The sequence below is a fragment of the Sciurus vulgaris genome (assembly GCF_902686455.1).
Source record: "Sciurus vulgaris genome assembly, contig: HiC_scaffold_611_arrow_ctg1, whole genome shotgun sequence".
NCBI lineage: Eukaryota > Metazoa > Chordata > Mammalia > Rodentia > Sciuridae > Sciurus > Sciurus vulgaris.
This window is the reverse complement of record NW_027632409.1, coordinates 3,999,226-4,018,578: the sequence shown is the minus strand read 5'-3', so window position 1 is coordinate 4,018,578 and position 19,353 is coordinate 3,999,226. Positions and strand designations below refer to the sequence as shown.

At 41.0% G+C, this 19,353-nt stretch overlaps 1 long non-coding RNA gene across 1 annotated transcript in view; it reads left to right on the top strand.

Moving 5' to 3' along the window:
• Positions 1 to 2,276: 2,276 nt before the first annotated feature.
• LOC306652827 overlaps positions 2,277 to 19,353 on the top strand; it is a 186,322-nt gene continuing 169,245 nt past the window's right edge. Inside the window, exons 1-2 of the long non-coding RNA XR_013761555.1 lie at positions 2,277 to 2,406; positions 12,926 to 13,561. This is a non-coding gene — a long non-coding RNA (uncharacterized lncRNA). The remainder of the gene's footprint in view (positions 2,407 to 12,925; positions 13,562 to 19,353) is intronic.

The following is a 19,353-nucleotide window of genomic DNA, read 5'->3' as shown; positions in this document are numbered from 1 at the left end:
ATTCCAGCGCGCTGGGACCCAACTCCAGGAGTCGAGTCCCTAGCAGAAAATCTTGTAGGTTTATAAAGGCAGAAACCACACATCGGGAGGGGTCACACATGAAAGGGGGAAAAGGGGGAACAAAGCTGCCAGGAAATTTCAAAGGGGGTCTGGGTTTGCTGACAACATGTTTCACAATGTTTTACAACAGGCTGTAGATTCTGGTCAATAGTTTCTGGTAATCCTAATGTTTGAGCACTATCTGGCTATCAGGCTCAATTTACTCTTTTACTCTCTGTTTGGGAACAGAGAACAGCTTTAAGGGCTTTGTTCCCATTACTGGGAGGGAAACCTTAGGGAGTTGAGATAAAACAGACAACTTAAAAAAATGTCCATTCTTTCATTTCCCCATTTTCTTTTCTGGTAAGTTCTAATCATGGAACTTCTGTCTCTATATACTCTTCTCCAAAGCTATTTCCTTGGCGGAGGGACTGGTATTGTTGCCTAAGCATTAGTACCTATACAGCACTTACTCTTTCCCTGATGAAGGTGACTAGGCGATTTCAGGCAGGCAAGAGCCCAGGGGGTGGGCCACCAATTAGCAGCCCCTTGTTTGCAGTCCTTGATAAACAGTCCTTGATAAAGGCAGGTAAATTTGGTAATCAATGGGCTCCGGAGATCCTTGACATTCCATTCTTCCAGGGGCAGTCTCCAACTTCCAGAGGCAGATGATTTTATGGCCATTTCCTCGATTTGACCCGATCCCCTATTTCTACACTAACTACCTGTTCCCAATTCTGGCTTCATTCCCCCCTCTAATCTCAGGAACTCCATGCTGCTGGGGAAGGAGGTCGATGACCGCTCTAGCTTCTTCGAGCTGGAAGTGGGTGGCGTGGGGCAAGCAGCTTGGAGTTCCTTTTCTAAAAATCGGGTCAATCAAGGGGTCCCAGGAAGAAGCCTGGTTGGGGAAGAGCAGGTTGTAAAGTCATCTGGGGGCGGCTGCTTCTATGATAGAAGAACAAAAAGACATGAGTACTGAAATGAGATTAGCACAAAGTAAATGTTGCAGCATCTGAAACATGCCACTGAGTATCATGAAAATGACAGAAGTTAATCTCTCACTAGGAGGTGGAAGAACTGAGAAATTGTTCCCATAACTAGGCCTAGCAAAGGCTGGAGAGAACAAGGCCTTTATTTGGGGACTTTCACATTGTCATAGATGTCCCCAGAAAATATAGTTAAGCTACTTAATGTCATCTGATTTTGTAAAATATCCCTTTATTGGTATAACCTGTGTTTACTAGAGATCTCTATACTTCTGTTACTTAGGAATAGATAATCATACTAGCAAACATAGATTAAGTCTACCTGTGTAGCTTAGGAAGGTCTTAAACTGACTAAAAACTTCTGACTCTGGCAGTTTCTCTTGATAGTTATCAGGCACATTTGCTGAAGAATCTTTCTTTCATTTGTAGCTTCCAGCCTTTATTCTAGTGGGCTAATACAAGTGTACATCTTAAGTTACATTTAATTATTATTTCCTTTAAATGCCCAAGAATGGCTATATTTTGGTTTTAACTGTTTTGCTGGGTATCTAAGATCAAGCTGGTCAAATTGACCTGGTTTCTGTCTTGTTAAAGAGTCAGCTGAGTTCCCACAGGGGTCACTCGTACAGAACTTAAGAGCGGCTCCTTAGCTCCACCAGTGACTTTGATTAGGCAGGGTCTCTTGATGAGGTGATTTCCTTTAGAAACATCAAGGGATGTTTTCCCTTTTCCATGACCCTCCTCTGCAGCAGATGCACTGGATAATTTTTCATCCTCTAGTCTCAACAATCTCCTTGATCAGGAGGTTGTGTGACCCAGAGTTGCAACGCTCCTTAGAGAAGTTCTCTTATTCCCTGGGTTCAGGCTAACGTTGAGGGCAAGACCCAAATATGGACTTTTCTTGACCTCTGTATTTAACTCCAATTTCTAAGTTTGATCTTAATTATCCAGCAAGCCAGTCTCACCAGTCATAAATTAAGAGTAATGGGCTTTAACTTTAATGTCCATAACTTTACAGTTTTTTACCCTTTTATCTAACTGGAGTCTGCATTAGTACTGGAAGTTACCACTATCTATTCTATAGGTGATGGCTTATTATCACAAGTTACCTAGGTTGTTTGTTCTTGGAGCAGCTACTTCTGCAAAACATTAACAGGTAACAGTTTTACAAAATGAAATTAGCAAGAGTAAAAATATATTCAGCTTGTATAATAGCTATCTTGAAATTCGATTGAGAACTACATTCTATCCCCTATTTGAGATCACAGTACTTTTACAACAAGAACCAATCTTTTGACTATAACTTTAAATAAGCTGAAGTCTGGCTTATTTTGGAGTCACTCTAACATGCAGTAAGGTGGGAGGCAGAGCCTTATCTCAGGTAAGGCAGGGCTCTTTACAGATCTTAAGTGTTCTAATTCTGATGTTGATCTTTGCTTCTTCCTTAAATATCATTAAGTAGTTTACATATACTGTTTCCTGAGGCTATATAAACTTTATAATTAACACAATTTAACATAGTATCTAAAACATGAATCAAAGAAAGGCTGAGAGAGCTTTTGTTATTTCCACAATCTGAGAGTGCTGGGACTCAAACCCAGGCCTCCCGCTTGAGAGTCAGGAACTCCACGACATGAGCTAAATGGCCTGCACTGAGAGAGCTTTTAACTTTCCTTTTGTGATTAAATGGCAAAATGTTTTCATGTTTCTTTCATGTTTCACAATATTAACCTTTAAACAAATCAGACTCTAATGTTTAGAAATACATTTACATTTGAAATTCTTTATCTCAGTGTAAAAAGTAACAAATTTTACACATACCCTATTGATATCAGGTCCTATAATAGAACATTAAATGATAGAAATAAATCCCCAATAAAATTTACTCTTTATAAGTTTAAGATTACCATTACTGACAAGTTTAATCTGGAGGATAGCAGAGCTTAATAAATTTCTTGCTTTAAAAACTTGTGATCCTGAAAAATATGAACACATTTAATATACAACTAGTGACCATTTCACAAATACTTTGACACTTTTATCTTACCAAATTGAGTTTTTAAAGAAAATGTATACTCTGTAACAAAGTACAATACTCTATAATAGTTGTTTAACCATAATTGTATACACCCCAATTTTTAAGACTAATCGTTCTAAAGAATAAAACTTAATAGACACAAAGTTAAGAGTAAATTAGTGTTTCAAATCCTTGTCATTTTACCATGTCATTCTACCATATAGATTAAACTTTGGTTTATATCAGAACGTTAGTATTTCACCTTAGGAAAAACCTTCAATAGTTTTAGCTGTCTCACATACATATAACCAACTTAGTTACACACAAACTTGTTGAAACTTGCCCTTTACTTACACAGACTTTCTTAGCACTTACTTAGACCCTCATGTATTTCATCACACAAGCACTTTCTTACCCAGAAACATTTCCTTTTTCCTTTTACTAAATATATTTCCATACCCAGAACCTTTTATTTTTTCTTTCCTACTCGTTGACCCTTTTTGTTCACATTCTGCAACAACTCTTATGAAATTTCTGAATTTAGATAATTTACTCTATTTTAATAAGATTAAATATTCTGTTATTTATAGTACTCTAATTGAAACACAGTTGAAACTTTTGGGACCCTTTGTATATAGAAGTGCACTTGTTAGGACATAACTCTTAGTAACCTTGTTTTTAGTTTAGTGATGACACAAAGCAAGTTTAAACCCTTTTATTTACCAACCTATGAAAACACCAATAATGTTTAAGTATGATACCCCATGGAATTTAAGGAGTTAAAAGTACTCGATGTTATTTAACAATTAGCATTTTAACTTTGTAAATTAATCAGATGTCTCTACAAACACATTAGAGTAATCCCATACATGTTAACTCTAATTCACTTATTCTGTAACCAAGATATCAGACAAGTGTTCTGTACAGTATTTGCTGTCTCTTTCCTGTTGAAGAAAAGTCCTAGAAACAATTGATATTAGACACTTTATTAACATCAATATTTTATTAGCTTGACCACCTAGAGACTTGCAAGTTATTTTCAAAGACATTTTACTCTTATTAGTTTACCCAATTTGAACCTTTTTAAATCACGTGAATTAAAAGTATCTGGATCCATTTTTAAATCTTAATTTTAGGAGCGCTCAGTTTTGATACAGACAAAACATGACATCAGACAGCACAACATACAAATAACACAAAATCAAGCCCTTGTAACTTTATAGGTGAATCTCCATTGCAGTGTAACAGATGTTCAAAAACTCTAGTTGAATAAAAAATAGAACTGATCAAAAAATCATGAGCTCAAAAAAAAAACATATAATTAAAAATATAGCATTTACTTTGCTGGAGTTTTAAAGACTCTTTTTACCTTTTCTTTCCCTGGGTTTGAGACCGGTCTCCTACTGAGCCTTTAGGCTTCTTTTATTTATATTTCAATGTAAGCCTTGACTGAGATCTGGAAGGATCTAACAGGTTTTAACAGAAACTCTGTGTCTAAGGCATTTTAGCCACCTCATCAGGACAGGTTGGATGTTAAAATTATGAGACCTTATTTTTCATTACTTTTGAGACTGAAGCTACTTTGCTAAGTTACCCTTCAGGGCTGTCAGGAGGGGGAGTCCAGAGAAGGAACCTTTGGGGTCCACCCGAGAGTAGCCCGGTCCGAGAACCCCCCAGTTGTTCCAACCCTTCCTCCACCTTGTCCACCACACACACACAACAGAACCAGATACAGACGGGCACCAATCTCTGATCCACCAATTGAACCCCATCAGCGCCCTTACCGACGGAGACTACCAGGCGTCCCTGGCTCTCCTTCCACCCTTAGGGCGTCCCCCAGGGCTGCAACCTGTGGCCCCCCAGGCACGTCTACCGGCCACTGTTCGGCCACTCTCACGAGTCACCGAACGGCTGCCACCGAAACCGAAAGCGCACTCACAGAACCAGACCAACTAACAAAACACAAGACAAAGACAGACAACTTCGGGGTACCCCTTCTTACCTCCAAGGTCGACTCCGCGGATGAGGGGGGGGGGGCGTCTTATCCCGGGCGAGCCCCCAAATGTAAGGCCCCCAAAAAAGAAACCCCAACTCTGTCCCATGGATGGATGGCAACCCCAATCAACCGCAGGAGGTGTCACTTGATGCAAACCGCAAGAGGTGTTTATTCCAGCGCGCTGGGACCCAACTCCAGGAGTCGAGTCCCTAGCAGAAAATCTTGTAGGTTTATAAAGGCAGAGACCACACATCGGGAGGGGTCACACATGAAAGGGGGAAAAGGGGGAACAAAGCTGCCAGGAAATTTCAAAGGGGGTCTGGGTTTGCTGACAACATGTTTCACAATGTTTTACAACAGGCTGTAGATTCTGGTCAATAGTTTCTGGTAATCCTACTGTTTGAGCACTATCTGGCTATCAGGCTCAATTTACTCTTTTACTCTCTGTTTGGGAACAGAGAACAGCTTTAAGGGCTTTGTTCCCATTACTGGGAGGGAAACCTTAGGGAGTTGAGATAAAACAGACAACTTAAAAAAATGTCCATTCTTTCAGTATAACCAGGATAATGCTGCTGGATAACGAGCCAGGGAGCTGAGTCATCTCATCCTTATTTACCATAATCCCATTGCCATGACAACTTCCGCCACTAAGGACTTATCGCCATGGCAATTCCCACCTCAGGATTGGCATTACAAAATGACCAATGAGGATGAAGTGGGCAGCATTCCAATTTGGCATTGTAAAGTAAACAATAGGAGAATATTGGATACTATTCTAATCAGGTGTTACTAGATAACCAATGGGAGCAAATTGGGTGAGGTCTTCAATCAGTTCTGTATAGAGAAGGGAATGCCTCACAGCCAGCACGTAAGACAAATTTACAGACTTGGGAATCTTGAACTTCTCTTGCTCAGCCCACTCCACTTCACCGCACAGTGCTGTTTTCACCTTTACTTTTAATAACCAAGGACCTGGGCCCCAACTGCACAGCCCAACTAGCACATGTACTTGATATCTTTTCGGTGGTTGAAATGCACCAATGTTAAAAACAAGTGAAAGAGAAGCCACGCAGAGAAGGGAGAAGAGATAGATAGGACTGCATGGAACATGCAATAGGGAATGTTGGTCTAAAGAAGAAAGGAAAAAACTTCCCCAAATATTAATGATAATTATTTGGGAATGCAGACTTCTGTGATGATGGTACTGTTAGGTAGGAGTTCAGGTACACCAAGATGGTGGAGGCAGGTTACAAGAAAAATGCAGAACAAGACAGGGAATTGAGCAATGACAACTCTGTAAGTCCCATTGTCATGACAACTCCTGCCACTAAAGACTTATCATCATGGCAACTCCCGCCTTAGGTATGGCATTATAAAACAATCAATGGTGATGAAGTGGACAGTATTATAATTAGGTTTTCTAAAGTAACCAATGGGGAAAAATTTTGACACTTCTAATCAAGTACTACAAAATAACCAATGGGAGGCAATCAATGGGAGCAATCAGGTCTATATAGGGAAGTGAATGCTTCATAGCCAGGCATATGACACTGATTTCTGGACTTCTTAGATTTGTGGACCTTGAACCTCTCTCTCAGTCAACCCACTCCACTCCACCCTAAGGAGTGCTGCCTGCACCTTCACCTTCATTAATTCCATTTTTGCCTGTTACTTCAACATGTCTTCCTCAGTTCTTTCTTTAGGACATCAAGGACTTGAACCCCAAATGGTACCCCAAAAATAATAGTACCTGAGCACTGCAGTGGGAATATTCCTCCTGTTGTGAACTTTGGGCAAAGAGGTTGAGGCAAGGACAGAAATTTAGAGGCAAAACTAATGAGGATTATTACATCAGCTACTTAAACACTAAACCTTGGCCACCATGGTTAAAACCAAGAGTGGTATCAATCTGAGACTGCCCAGACAATGGTTAGGCAGATCCTTATAGAAGCACTTTTTTGTATAAAGTTGCGGTGGTCTCTATGCAAATTGTGATTATGACACAGTACTTTTTGATAGTCACTGACAAGTAAATATTGCCCTCTCTCTCACAATATTCAGTTATAGTAAGTCTGAACTACAAATCAGGGGTGATGATGCTGGAGCTTGGGACATCAGGATCCTCTATGCTCATTCCTCAGATTCTTGGTTATCTTCACAGGTTGCAGGTGTAAGGGAAGAAGTATGCAGTTGAGACTGGTTTAAAAATAATTTTGTTTATGCTTTATCAAAAATCCCACTAATTGGCTATTGCACTGTTGCCAGCTCTTATACCAAACCCTGTTTTTCACCCCTCATGCCTGGCATAGAGAGGCAGTTGGGTTTGACACTGTTACCTGCTCATCAGGGTGGCAGATGCAGCAGCAACAGACAGGTAGGAATCACCCATACATGGTGTCTGTGACTCTCCTCTGGTGTTTCATATTCTGGGAAGGTATATGAGAACACTACCATTGAGTAGAATCAGTACAAAACTATGGAAACTAATTAGAAAGCACTTCTGCCCAGCTGACTGCCCTATATCAGCTCCCCCAATCCCTGGCATTTATCTGTTCGCATTTTATTTTTCCTTTTCCTTGTTAGCCTGCACACACACAAGTGCAGCCCTCCCTACCTCTGCTTGTCTCTGGTGCACCAACTTCTCTGCTTGCAAGTATTCATGTCTCACAGTGTCTCTTTTTATCCAACAGAGGCAAGTGGTTCTGCATTTTCTGGTTTTCCTTTTATCACCTGTCACTGTGATTCCTAAATATGGTTAATCATCCCTTACTTTCTAAACCCTTGAGGGGAGCAGGTCACAGCTCTGGCTGTCACAGTTCTTTGGCAGGAAGGTGCTGGAATCCACTCTTGGCTTCCAGGCTCTGCCATCCCCATCAGTTTTCTGTGGAGTTTGGATGGTTATGTCTGCAGGCAGGATGACATGAAACTGCTTTGTTGGGTTGTGGGAGTAGGAGCTGCAGGAAAGATTGGAAGAATCAGTGATTTTTTTTATGTGTCTGTGTGGTGCTGGGATTGAACCCAGGGCCTTGTGCTTGAGAGGCAATGCCAACTGAGCTCTATCCCCAGCCCTGAACCAGTAGGTTTTTTGAATTGTCATTTGTCCTCCAGCCATTTCTAAAGTACTGTCTATATCTTAACCTCAACTTTCACTTTTTTCTCTGGGTACATTTTCTTAGCCTCAGCTGAGTGGAGAACTGCCAAGGAGTGATTAGGTCAAAACTGCAGCAGTACCTTGGTTTCTTCTGCACATACATCCCTCATCCTCCACCCCTCTCTACACACAGCTCAAAGAAACTTCCCCCCAGTCACTGAGATCTCAGACCTCAGGGAGGCTGCAGAGAAATTATGCTCATTAGGATTAAAGTAGAAATGTCACATTTCTGAAGCTGCTGCACAGAAATGGAGGAACCTCCTTCCTGCTCTCAACTATGCTTTTCAGTGTCCAAATTCTCCACCTTACCTACATGGTAGCATGAGAAAAAGTAAGCCTGAATGGAGACTACCCTGCCTCATGTCTTCCATGGAGATAAATGTTGGGTGAAAATTTGCATAAAAATACTTATGGTGCATATGCTCTAAAATCTTTCTTTGCATTTATTTTTCAATAGTGGAAATTGAACCCAAGGGCAAATAAACACTGAGCTATACCCCTAAGCACCCTCTTTTTTGAGGTGGTCTGACTAAGTTGTGCAGGCTGACTTCAAACTTGAGATTCTCAGCCTCCCAAGTCCTGGTATTATAGGCATGCACCACCTTACCTGGCTAGTGTTTTAAATCTTTAATTTTTATTTTTATGAATTTTATTGGGGGAATCCATCATTTCCAGTTCTTGCACGTGATGGAGAGCTACATCAACAAGAGTATCCATGTCACTCAGTCCAAATCATTTCTAATCTTCCTTCTTCCTAGAATCCTTGTTTGGAGAAGAATTTGAAAGGCTCCTGCCCAGGCCCGCCAACCTGGGCCCTGGTTACATCCATTCACCTTTCCCAGTTCTCTACCACCCATAACATGCCTCCTGGCCATTATGTGGGGTCTACAAAGGACCTGATGTAGGCCTAGATGCATGTGCACCATGTCCAGTACAGTCACATGTGTCAAACCTTCTTTCCCCACCACCCAGCATATCCACTATGCCCATAAGAACCAGTGTAATCTTCACTAGTGGTCACCCGTCTGGTGAGGGATATGTGGATAGCAAGGAACCATTGCCTTCAGACAATACCTGTCACTCAACCCATGTGAGGCAAGTGTACACCACCACCAGCAGCTCATGCCAGCACTGAGCAACAGTAAAACCAAACCAAGATAATTGTATTGATTGCTTGGGTAGGAGATCAAAACTCCTCAAACAACTACCAAACACAGGGCACATCCAGTGGACAGTCATCTTCAGATCAAATCCAGGGCAACTTTATTTCCATCTCTCCCTCACACATCACAGCCTCTTAGCATTCATGTTCCTCTATTGCTCATGTTTGAAATTTTGTACAAAAAAAAAATTGCTTTCCACCTAGCAATATACAGATAAAATTCAGACATTTGAAGAAATGTCTCTCCCTCTTCTTGCAATAAAATGCACAACCCCAGGTGTCACTGCTATGCATTTGGGGTTATTTGAAAGACTCATCAGATTCTGTTATAGTTCCTTCAAATATTCTGTTACCTAAGGACTGAGTTGTAATTTTCAGCTTAAAACATGCTACATAGGTAATAGAAAATGTGAAGAATAAAGTGGCATAAACAAACTCATAACATTTATCAAAGTAAAAGAGAAAATAAGAAATGCTACTACTGTCTTTTGCAAACTCAAAAAAAACTGAGCATACAAACTCCCAGCCTTACATCACAAAAGAGAGCATGCTGTGGATATTGTTCTGCATCATCTTGTTTTTCCATTTACAACACTAACCCTAAGCCTTTTTTTAAATGATCACTGATTATTCTATGCCAGGAGCTAATCTGGATCCTTCACATGAAAGTGACATTTAATCTTTGGGGTGCCTATGTAATAGGCACTCCTTTCACCTTCCTTTTGTGGACCAAGGAAACAGGCTATAGTGATTTCAAACCCTCATTGAAGTTAAGAACTAGATCCAGAATTTAAACCAGACCACAGAGCCTGTTACGGTCCAATATTGACTGGTCCCCAATATTGACTGATCCTCAGAGAGTCAAAGTGCACACACGGTAATGTCAGACACATAATGACGTTTATTGCAAGCTCGAGCCTGGACTGCAACCAGCCTCTTAGACCATTGCAATGGCTGAGTGGGGAGCAGCCCAGAGGGGTGAGAAAGCCCTCTATTTCAGAGATTTCCAAGCATTCACACACAAAGACCTGTAAGTTATTGATTAACATTTGAACAGCTAAACATTAGTCTTTCTCTGGTTGGGTCCTGCCAATCTGTTTGATTCTCATTGGGTCCCACCAGAACTGAATGATGCTAGAGGGAGAAGGGAGGAGGGAAGGGGTGAAATATGCAGGAGATGAGTTGTGGCGAGGCTGCACATTCCTCTGACAAATATCTCTTAACAATCTGGATGAGCACAGGGCCCAGCAGTCCTGTTTGTCCTGTATTGGCTCTTGAGGGTGCAGTCGCAACTGCCTGCATCCTGGTGATTGTCTGCTGCACAGATATCACCCCGTTCTCAACATTCCTCCCCTTCAGTTGTTCATAATGAGGAATCATGCTCATTTGGGCGTTGTGCATATTCATATTCTGGGGCTGGTACTCTCTTGTATTGTTGTCTCAGCACCATTAGTTGGACTGTGCTTACATGGTTCTTCACAAAAACTATTAACTTATTTAAAATGCAGGGGCCAAAGTTAAAATAAGCAAAAGCAGATCTAAGGGGCCTACTAGGGTAGAGATTAGGGTAGCAAGCCAAGGGGACCTATTGAACCATGCTTCAAATCAATTTTCTTGGGCCTCCCTCTCTTGCTTCCTCTTGGCAAGACCCTCTCTGACCTTACCTATGGATTCCCTCACTACTCCAGAATGATTAGCATAAAACCAACATTCTTCTCCCAGGGTTGCATATAGGCCTCCTTGCTTAGAGTCTTTAAAGGCAGGGAAATTTGGTAATCAATGAGCTTAGGAGATCCTTAACATTTTATTCTCCCAGGGGCAGTCTCCAACTTCTAGAGGCAGATGGCTTTCATGGCCTTTATTTCCTCAATTTGATCCAATCCTCCATTTCTACACTAACTGCCTGTGCCCCCCTCTAATTTTGGAACTGCTTGCTGCTGTAGAAAAAGGGGGTGATGACCATTCTGATGAAGGGGGCTGCTTCATGTTGGAAGGGGACAGTGTGGGGCAAGCAATTTGGAGTTCCCTTTTAAAAATCATGTCAATCAAGGGGTCCAAGGTAGAAGTCTCGTTGGGAAAGAGCAGGTTGTAAAGGCATCTGGGGGTGGGTGCCTCTATGAGAGAAGAACAAAAAGACATGAGTGTTGAAATGAGATTGGTACAAAGTAAATGTTGCAGCATCAAGAACATGCCAATGCATATTATAAAGATGACAGAAGTCAATAATTCCTCACCAGGGGGTGGAAGAACTGAGAAGTTGTTGCCATAACAAGCACTAGCAAAAGCTGGAGAGGACAAGGCCTTTATTTGGGGACTTTAACATTGTCCAGGTTATCAGAAATGTAAACACAACATTTAAATCTTAATGTCATTGATGTCCCCCAGAAAATATAGTTAAGCTACTTAATGTCATCTGATTTTTGTAAAATATTCCTTTATTGGTATAACCTGTGTTAAGTAGAGACCTCTATATTTCTGTTACTTAGGACTAGATAATCATACTAGCAAACATAGATTAAGCCTACCTGTGTCTGTAGGCCTTAAACTGACTAAAATCTTCTGACTACGGCAGTTTCTCTTGATAGTTATCAGGCACATTTGCCTAAGAATCTTTCTTTTGTAGCTTCCATTCTTAGTTTTAGTGGGCTAACACAAATGTACATCTTAAGTTACATTTAACTATTATTTCTTTTCAATGCCCAAGAATGGCTATAGTTAGTTTTTAACTGTTTTGCTGGGTGTCTAAGATCAAGTTGGTCAAACTGACCTGGTTCCTGTCTTGTTAAAGAGTCAGCTGAGTTCCCACAGGGGTCACTCATAGAGAACTTAAGAGCGGCTTCTTAGCCCCACCAGTGCCTTTGGTTAGGCAGGGTCTCCTTGATGAGGTGGCTTCCTTTAAAGCATCAAGGGATGTCTCCTTTTTCCATGAACCTCCTTTGCAGCAGATGCACTGAGTGATTTTTCATCCTCTAGTCTCAACAAACTCCTTGATCAGGAGGTTGTGTGACCCAGAGTTGCAACGCTCCTTAGAGAATTTCTCTTGTTCGTGGGTTCAGGCTGACTGAGGGCAAAAGATCCAAATACTGGTCTATCTTGTCCTCTGTATTTAATTCCAATCTCTAAGTTTGATCTTAAATCATCCAGCAAGCCAGTCTCACCAGTCATAAAGTAGGAGTACAGGCTTTAACTTCAATGTCCATAACTTTACAGTTATTTACCCTTTTATCTAACTGGAGCCTGTATTAGTACTGGAAGTTACCACTATCTCTTCTATAGGTAATGGCTTATTATCACAAGTTACCTAGGATGTATGTTCCTGAAGCAGCTACTTCTGCAAAACATTAACAGGTAACAGTTTTACAAAATGAAATTAGCAAGAGTAAAACTATATATTCAGCTTGTATAATAGCTATCTTGAAATTTGGCAGAGTTCTACATTACATACCCTGTTTGAGATCACAGTAATTTTTACAACAAACATAAAACTTTTGAGCACAATTTTAAATGAGTTAATGTCTGGCATACTTTGGAGCCATTCTAAAGTGCAGCAGGGTGAGGCAGAGCCTTATCTCAGGTAAGACAGGGCTATTCACATATCTTAAGTAAAATGTTCTAATCCTGAAGCTAATTTTTGCCCCTTTTGCCATGACCAGCATGACCAAATTTTCAAGTTCAGTGAGGGGCAAAGGAGTATTAGAAAATAAAGGTTTATAAACACAGATTTGAAGATTAAGCTGAGATCAGATGGAGCTCTGTTCTCTTGATAGAGATGCAGATCTAAAGAGTTATATTAGCATTATTTATACATGTCTTATTATTAGGTTAAAGACTTATGTAAGCATTATTCTTTGTTTTCAGGAGAGTTACAGAGACTAGAACATCTATGTAACTTTTTTCCACAACTGCAAAGTGCAATGTTAGGAACTCTGTGTAGCTCTCAAAGAAGTTCACTGTCCAAAGTTACTATAAGGTGGGCAGAAACTAGAGAAGGGAGCTGATGAAACACTGGTTATCTAGCAAAACATTTTCTATCTGCCCAAGAGCTGTGTGCCTGAGATCAATGTAAGAGCTGACAAGACTCCTGTACAGAGCCTCCCCAGGGAGGGTACTGCCACAGCAGTTAGGCATCTTGTGCTCACACACAGGAACACTCCCAGGCAGCAGGCATGCTACAGTCATGTGGTCAGAGACCCCAATCTCAGTCATTTTTGTCCCATTTTTGCTATTGCGCATTACACTCTTTCTTAAATGTCATTTTAAGAAGATTACATATATTGTTTCCTGAGTCTATATGAACATTAGTTAACAGTCTAACATTATATCCAAAACAGGAATCAATCAAAGAAAGGCTTAGAGAGCTTTTAAGTTTTCTTTTGTGTAGCGAAATGCTTTCACCTTCTACTATATGAACCTTTAAACAAATCACGCTGCCACTACCTCTTAGAAATACATTTACATTTAAATTTTTATCTCAGTGAAATAAGTAACCAATTTTACATATATCTTATTGACAATAGGGTCCATAATAGAACATGAAATGAGAGAAATGAATCCACAATAAAATGTACTCTTTAAGTTTAAAATTACCTTTAAAGACAAGTTTATTCTGGAGAATAGCAGCTTGATAAATTTTCTGCTTTAAAGATGTATATCTGGAAATATGAACACATTTAATATACAAAGAGTGATCATTTCACAATTACCTTGATACCTTTATGTTAACCAAATTTAGTTTTGAAAGAAAAATTTAGACTCTAATGTAGTACAATAATTTAACAGTTGTTTAACCATAATTGTATAAACCCCAACTTTTAAGACTAATTGTCCTAAAGAATAAAACTTAATAGACACAAAGTTAAGAGTAAATTAGTGTTTCTAAGAAATCCTTGTCATTTTACGATTTCATTGTACCATATAGATTAAACTTTGGTTTATATCAGAACATTAGTATTTCACCTTAGAAAAAACCTTTAATAGCTTTAGCTGTCTCACATACATATAACCAACTTAGTTACACGGAAACTTGTTGAAACTTGCCCTTTACTTTACACAGACTTTCTTAGCACTTACTTAGACCCTCATGTATTTCATCACACAAGCACTTTCTTACCCAGAAACATTTCCTTTTCCCTTTTACTAAATATATTCCCATACCCAGAACCTTTTATTTTCTCTTTCTTATTTGTTGACCCCTTTTTTTGTTCACATTCTGAAACAACCCTTATAAAATTTCTGAATTTAGATAATTTACTCTATTTTAATAAGACTAAATATTTTGTTATTTATAGTACTCTAATTGAAACACAGTTGAAATTTTGGGACCCTTTGTATATAGAATTGACCTGTTAGGGCATAACTCCTAGGGACCTTGTTTTTAGTTTAGTGATGACACAAAGCAAATTTAAACCCTTTTTATATACCAACCTATGAAAACACCAATAATGTTTAAGTATGTTACCACATGGAATTTAAGGACTTAAGAGTACTTAATGTTATTTAACAGTTAGCATTTTAACTTTGCAAATTAATCAGATGTCGTTAACAAACACATTTGAGTAGTCCCATATATGTTAAATTTAATGTACTTATTTTGAAAAAAAACTAGATAACAGACAAGTGTCCTGAATAGTATTTGCCATCTCTTTCCTGTTGAAGAAAAGTCCTAGAAACAATTGATATTAGACATTGTTTAACATCAACATTTCATTAGTTTGACCACCTAGAGACTTGCGAGTTATTTCTAGAGACGTTTCACTTTTATTAGTTTACCCAATTTGAACTGAACCTTTAAATCACGTGAATTAAAAGTATCTGGATCCATTTCTAAATTTTAATTTTAGGAGCTCTCAGTTTCGATACAGACAAAACATGACATGAGACAGCACGACTTACAAATAACACAAAATCAAAGGCCTTGTAATGTTTATCTCCATTGCAACGTAACAGATGCTTAAAAATAACTCTAGAGTTGGATAAAAATAGAACTGATCAAAAAAATCATTAACCTAGGTATGTAGGATCAAAATTATGAGCTCAAAAATGCAGCATTAAAGAAAAACAAAACAAGAATCCTAGAAAATGAGTTAGTTCTGTGTAGCTGAAGGACCTCCAAAAAGGAGAACCCAACTCTATCCCTCCGACCGACGGCAACCCCAATCAACCACAGGAGGCGTCACTTGATGCAAACCGCAAGAGGTGTTTATTCCAGCACGCTGGGACCCGACTCGTGACTCACGCAGGAGTCCAAGGGTTGAGTCCCTAGCAGAAAATCTTACAAGTTTATAAAGGCAGAAAACCACACATCAGGAGGGGTCGCACATGAAAGGGAGGAAAAAGGAAAGAAAAAAAAAAAAAGAAAAAATGGGGGAACAAAGCTGCCCGGAAATTCCAAAGGGGGTCTGAGTTGTCTGATAACATACAACATGTTTTACAATGTTTTACAACAGGGCATAGATTCTGGTCAATAGTTTCTGGTAATCCTACTGTTTGAGCACTATCTAGTTATCTGGCTCAATTTACTCTTTTACTCTCTGTTTGGGGCTATTTCCTGGAACAGCGTTAGGGGCTTTGCTCCCATCACTGGGAGGGTGACCTCAGGGAGTTAAGATAACTGGAAGTGTGACCTTAGGGAGTTGAGGTAAAACAGCTTAAAAAAATGTTCATTCTTTAAAACAGCTTACAGCTTAAAAAATATTCACTTGTTAAAACAGCTTAAAAAATGTTCATTCTTTCATTTCCCCATTTTCTTTTCAGAAACTTCTAATCATGGAACTTCTGTCTCTATATACTCTTCTCCCAAATTATTTCCTTGGCGGAGGGACTGATATTGTTGCCTGAGCATTAGTACCTGTACAGCACTTACTCTTTCCCTGATGAAGGTAACTAGGCGATTTAGGATGCAGGGCCCAAAAGTGAGGAGTAAAAGCAGTATAACAAGAGGACCCATCAGGGTGAACATGAAGGTGGTGAACCAGGGGGACCGGTTGTACCAACTTTCAAACCACCCTTGATGTGCTTCTCAATCTCATTGTCTTGTTTCCAGTCTTTCTCTAAGTTTGGACATGGAATCTTTTATTACACCAGAGTGATCTATGTAAAAACAACATTCTTCTTTTAGTGAAGCACATAATCCACCATCCTTAAGGAATAAGAGATCTAAGCCTCGCCTATTCTGTAGTACCACCTCAGATAGAGAGGTCAGTGACTCCTCTAGTTTTGTGATGGATTGCTCTATAGCCTTCAGATCCTCATCTACAGCTGCCCGTAATTCTTCAATGTACTGGGGAGTCTGAACAAGTGCAGCGGTCCCTGTCCCTACCCTGGCCGCTACTCCTAGGTCCAGCAGGACAGCTAAAGTGAGGAAGAACGGTTCCCTCTTCTGTCTACAGGGCTGTAGGTCGAACTCAGCCTCAAAAGAGCCTGCCTCATGGTAGATAACTCTAGGTACCAGTTGTACAAGGACACAGTAGTCTTTGGTGGTGTTCAACACTGATGAGGATACACATGGGGTCAGTCCTGTACTGCAGACCCACCATCCGCCTACGGGGGGAACCAGATAATAGTTGGTAGTTGTTTGAATGCTTTCTATTGTCCGGTTGCACAGATGTTTATGGTTTGCAGGAACTGTACCTAAGCAAGTACCTTGCCCAGAGACTTCTGTAAGAGTGAGCTTTCTGTTTGACCCCCAGCTACAGGAGTCATGGGAGGTGGTGTTATTAAAGGTCCCCGAGACGATGCCTTCATAACGGAGGACTTGACACCAGACATAGCCAGCAAGACTCAGTCAGATTAGGGTTGGAAGCGTTGAGGGTGCTGAAAGCTCCCTGTATCAAATTAAAGAGTCTCTGCTCTGTGTTCAGTATCTTGGGTATATTTGCTAGGTTGAGGGCCAAGGGGGTTGTAACTGGCTTATTTGTTGGGGCTCAGAAAACAGGCGGCCTGATATGGGTGGGTGATGACCGCTGTTCAGATAATACTAGGTTAGGTCCTACCTGGACGGTAGTTGGTGTTTCAATCTTAAGCTTGATAGAGAAGGTAAATCCATTGTCCCTCCCTGACATATAGAAACGGAATCCCCAAGTTCTCCCTTTTATCCATTCACACGATAGCCTTCCTTTTTCTGTGAAGGAGATGTTCAGAGGGTTACACCACCCTTGGTTGTAACATTTGGCTGCCATGAGATTTTGCTGTACGGTTATTAAATCCCAGGAGGAGGTGGGGTGCCAATAAGTATTGCCAGTAGTCTCACACCCTCATGCGGCACAATAATAATGGTCTATGCCTCAGCACGTCCTTGCCATATTCCGTGACCTCCCATCCCGGGGGCAGACATAGAAAGGGGTCTGTTTTAGATTGTCACGGGAGCGTGGGTAGCTACATCCTGGGTCATACCCTTCAACTAGGCGGTATTCTGATCCCCCAAAAGGCCTGGGTGATGTTGGCCAATGTCTACAGGCCTCCTCAGAAGTAAGGGTAGGGATGTCCCAATTATCTAACCCAGCTACTAAGGCGCAGATGTCTGGGGTTAGGGACGGCCACCAAGCCCAAAGGGGTTTCTCCCTGGTGGTGCTCCATATTATATCTCCAGTCTGGGAGAGGACTTGCCATGTTAGTCATTGGGGGGCATGAGGCTTGGGTCTACTTATTGGCGGGAGGTGCATCAACAGGAGCAGGAACACGGTGGATGTGGAGCTTGAGGGGGTTGTCCAATTTTTCCACTTTCCACGTTGGGTCTGGTGGTGGTGAAGGCTTGACATGCGAAGCGTGAATCCAGGGGGTGATGCCATCAATCTTTACTGCAGTTGGAGTAGTAAGCAGCACTATGTATGGTCCTTTCCACCTTGGTTGCAGACTGGCCACACGGTGACGCTGGATATACACTGAGTCTCCGACCTGGAACTGATGAGGTACCTGAAGGTCTCCAGGCTTGTAGGCCTCAGCCAACCGATTCCACACCTCCCTCTGCACAGTCTCAAGGGCTTTTAATCTGGTGTACAGAGATTGAGAGGGGTAAGATTCTGGGGAAGGAAGGTGTTGTATGGTAATGAGTGGGGGGTGAGTTCCATAAAGGATTTCAAAAGGAGTTAGCTTGAGGGAGCCAGGGGTATTGCATACCCGAAACAAAGCAAATGGAAGGAGGACTGTCAAGTCTGTTATGCCAGTCTCTAAGGATAATTTAGTCATGACCTCTTTTAAAGTTCTATTCATTCTTTCTACCTGCCCTGAGCTTTGGGGCCTATAAGCACAATGTAATTTCCAATTAAGCCCCAGGATTTTGGCCAGTCCCTGACTTACCTGGGCAACAAACACAGGGCCGTTGTCTGACCCGATTACCTTGGGCACCCCGAACCTCAGGAAGATGTCTTCTAGTATTGTTTTGGCCACCACCTGAGCAGTCTCCTTCTTGGTAGGAAAGGCTTCAACCCATCCTGAAAATGTATCTATGAATACTAATAAGTATCTATATCCATACCTGGCTGGTTTTACCTCAGTAAAGTCTACTTCCCAGTAAAGTCCACTTCCCAGTAACTCCCAGGATGGTCTCCTGGGAGCCGTTTGCCATGAGATAGCTTGCTGGGCTGGGCATTTACCATCTGGCAAGACTTGCATTCTTTTACAGTTGTATCTGCAAGCTCCCTGAGAGCTTTATGATGTAATACGGCGAAGACTCGACAAGAGTTTTTAAATGTTTTGGGCCTAGATGAGTTAACTTGTGAAGGTGTCTGAGAAATATGATCGCCTGTTGTTCAGGGAGAATTCTTTTTCCTTCTGAAGTTTCCCGGATCCCCTCTGGAGTCTCTAGGCGAAATCCTAATCTATCCATTTCCTCAAGGTCTAGTTCTGAATATTCAAAGTTCCTAATAGAGGGGTATACAGCCTCCTTAGGGTGAGACATCAGTTTTTCCCCCGACAAGGATAGGATATTAAGTCCTTGAGCCACCCGCTTGGCTTCCCTGTCAGCCCTTTGGTTCCCTCTGGCAACTTTTGACCCCACTTTTTGGT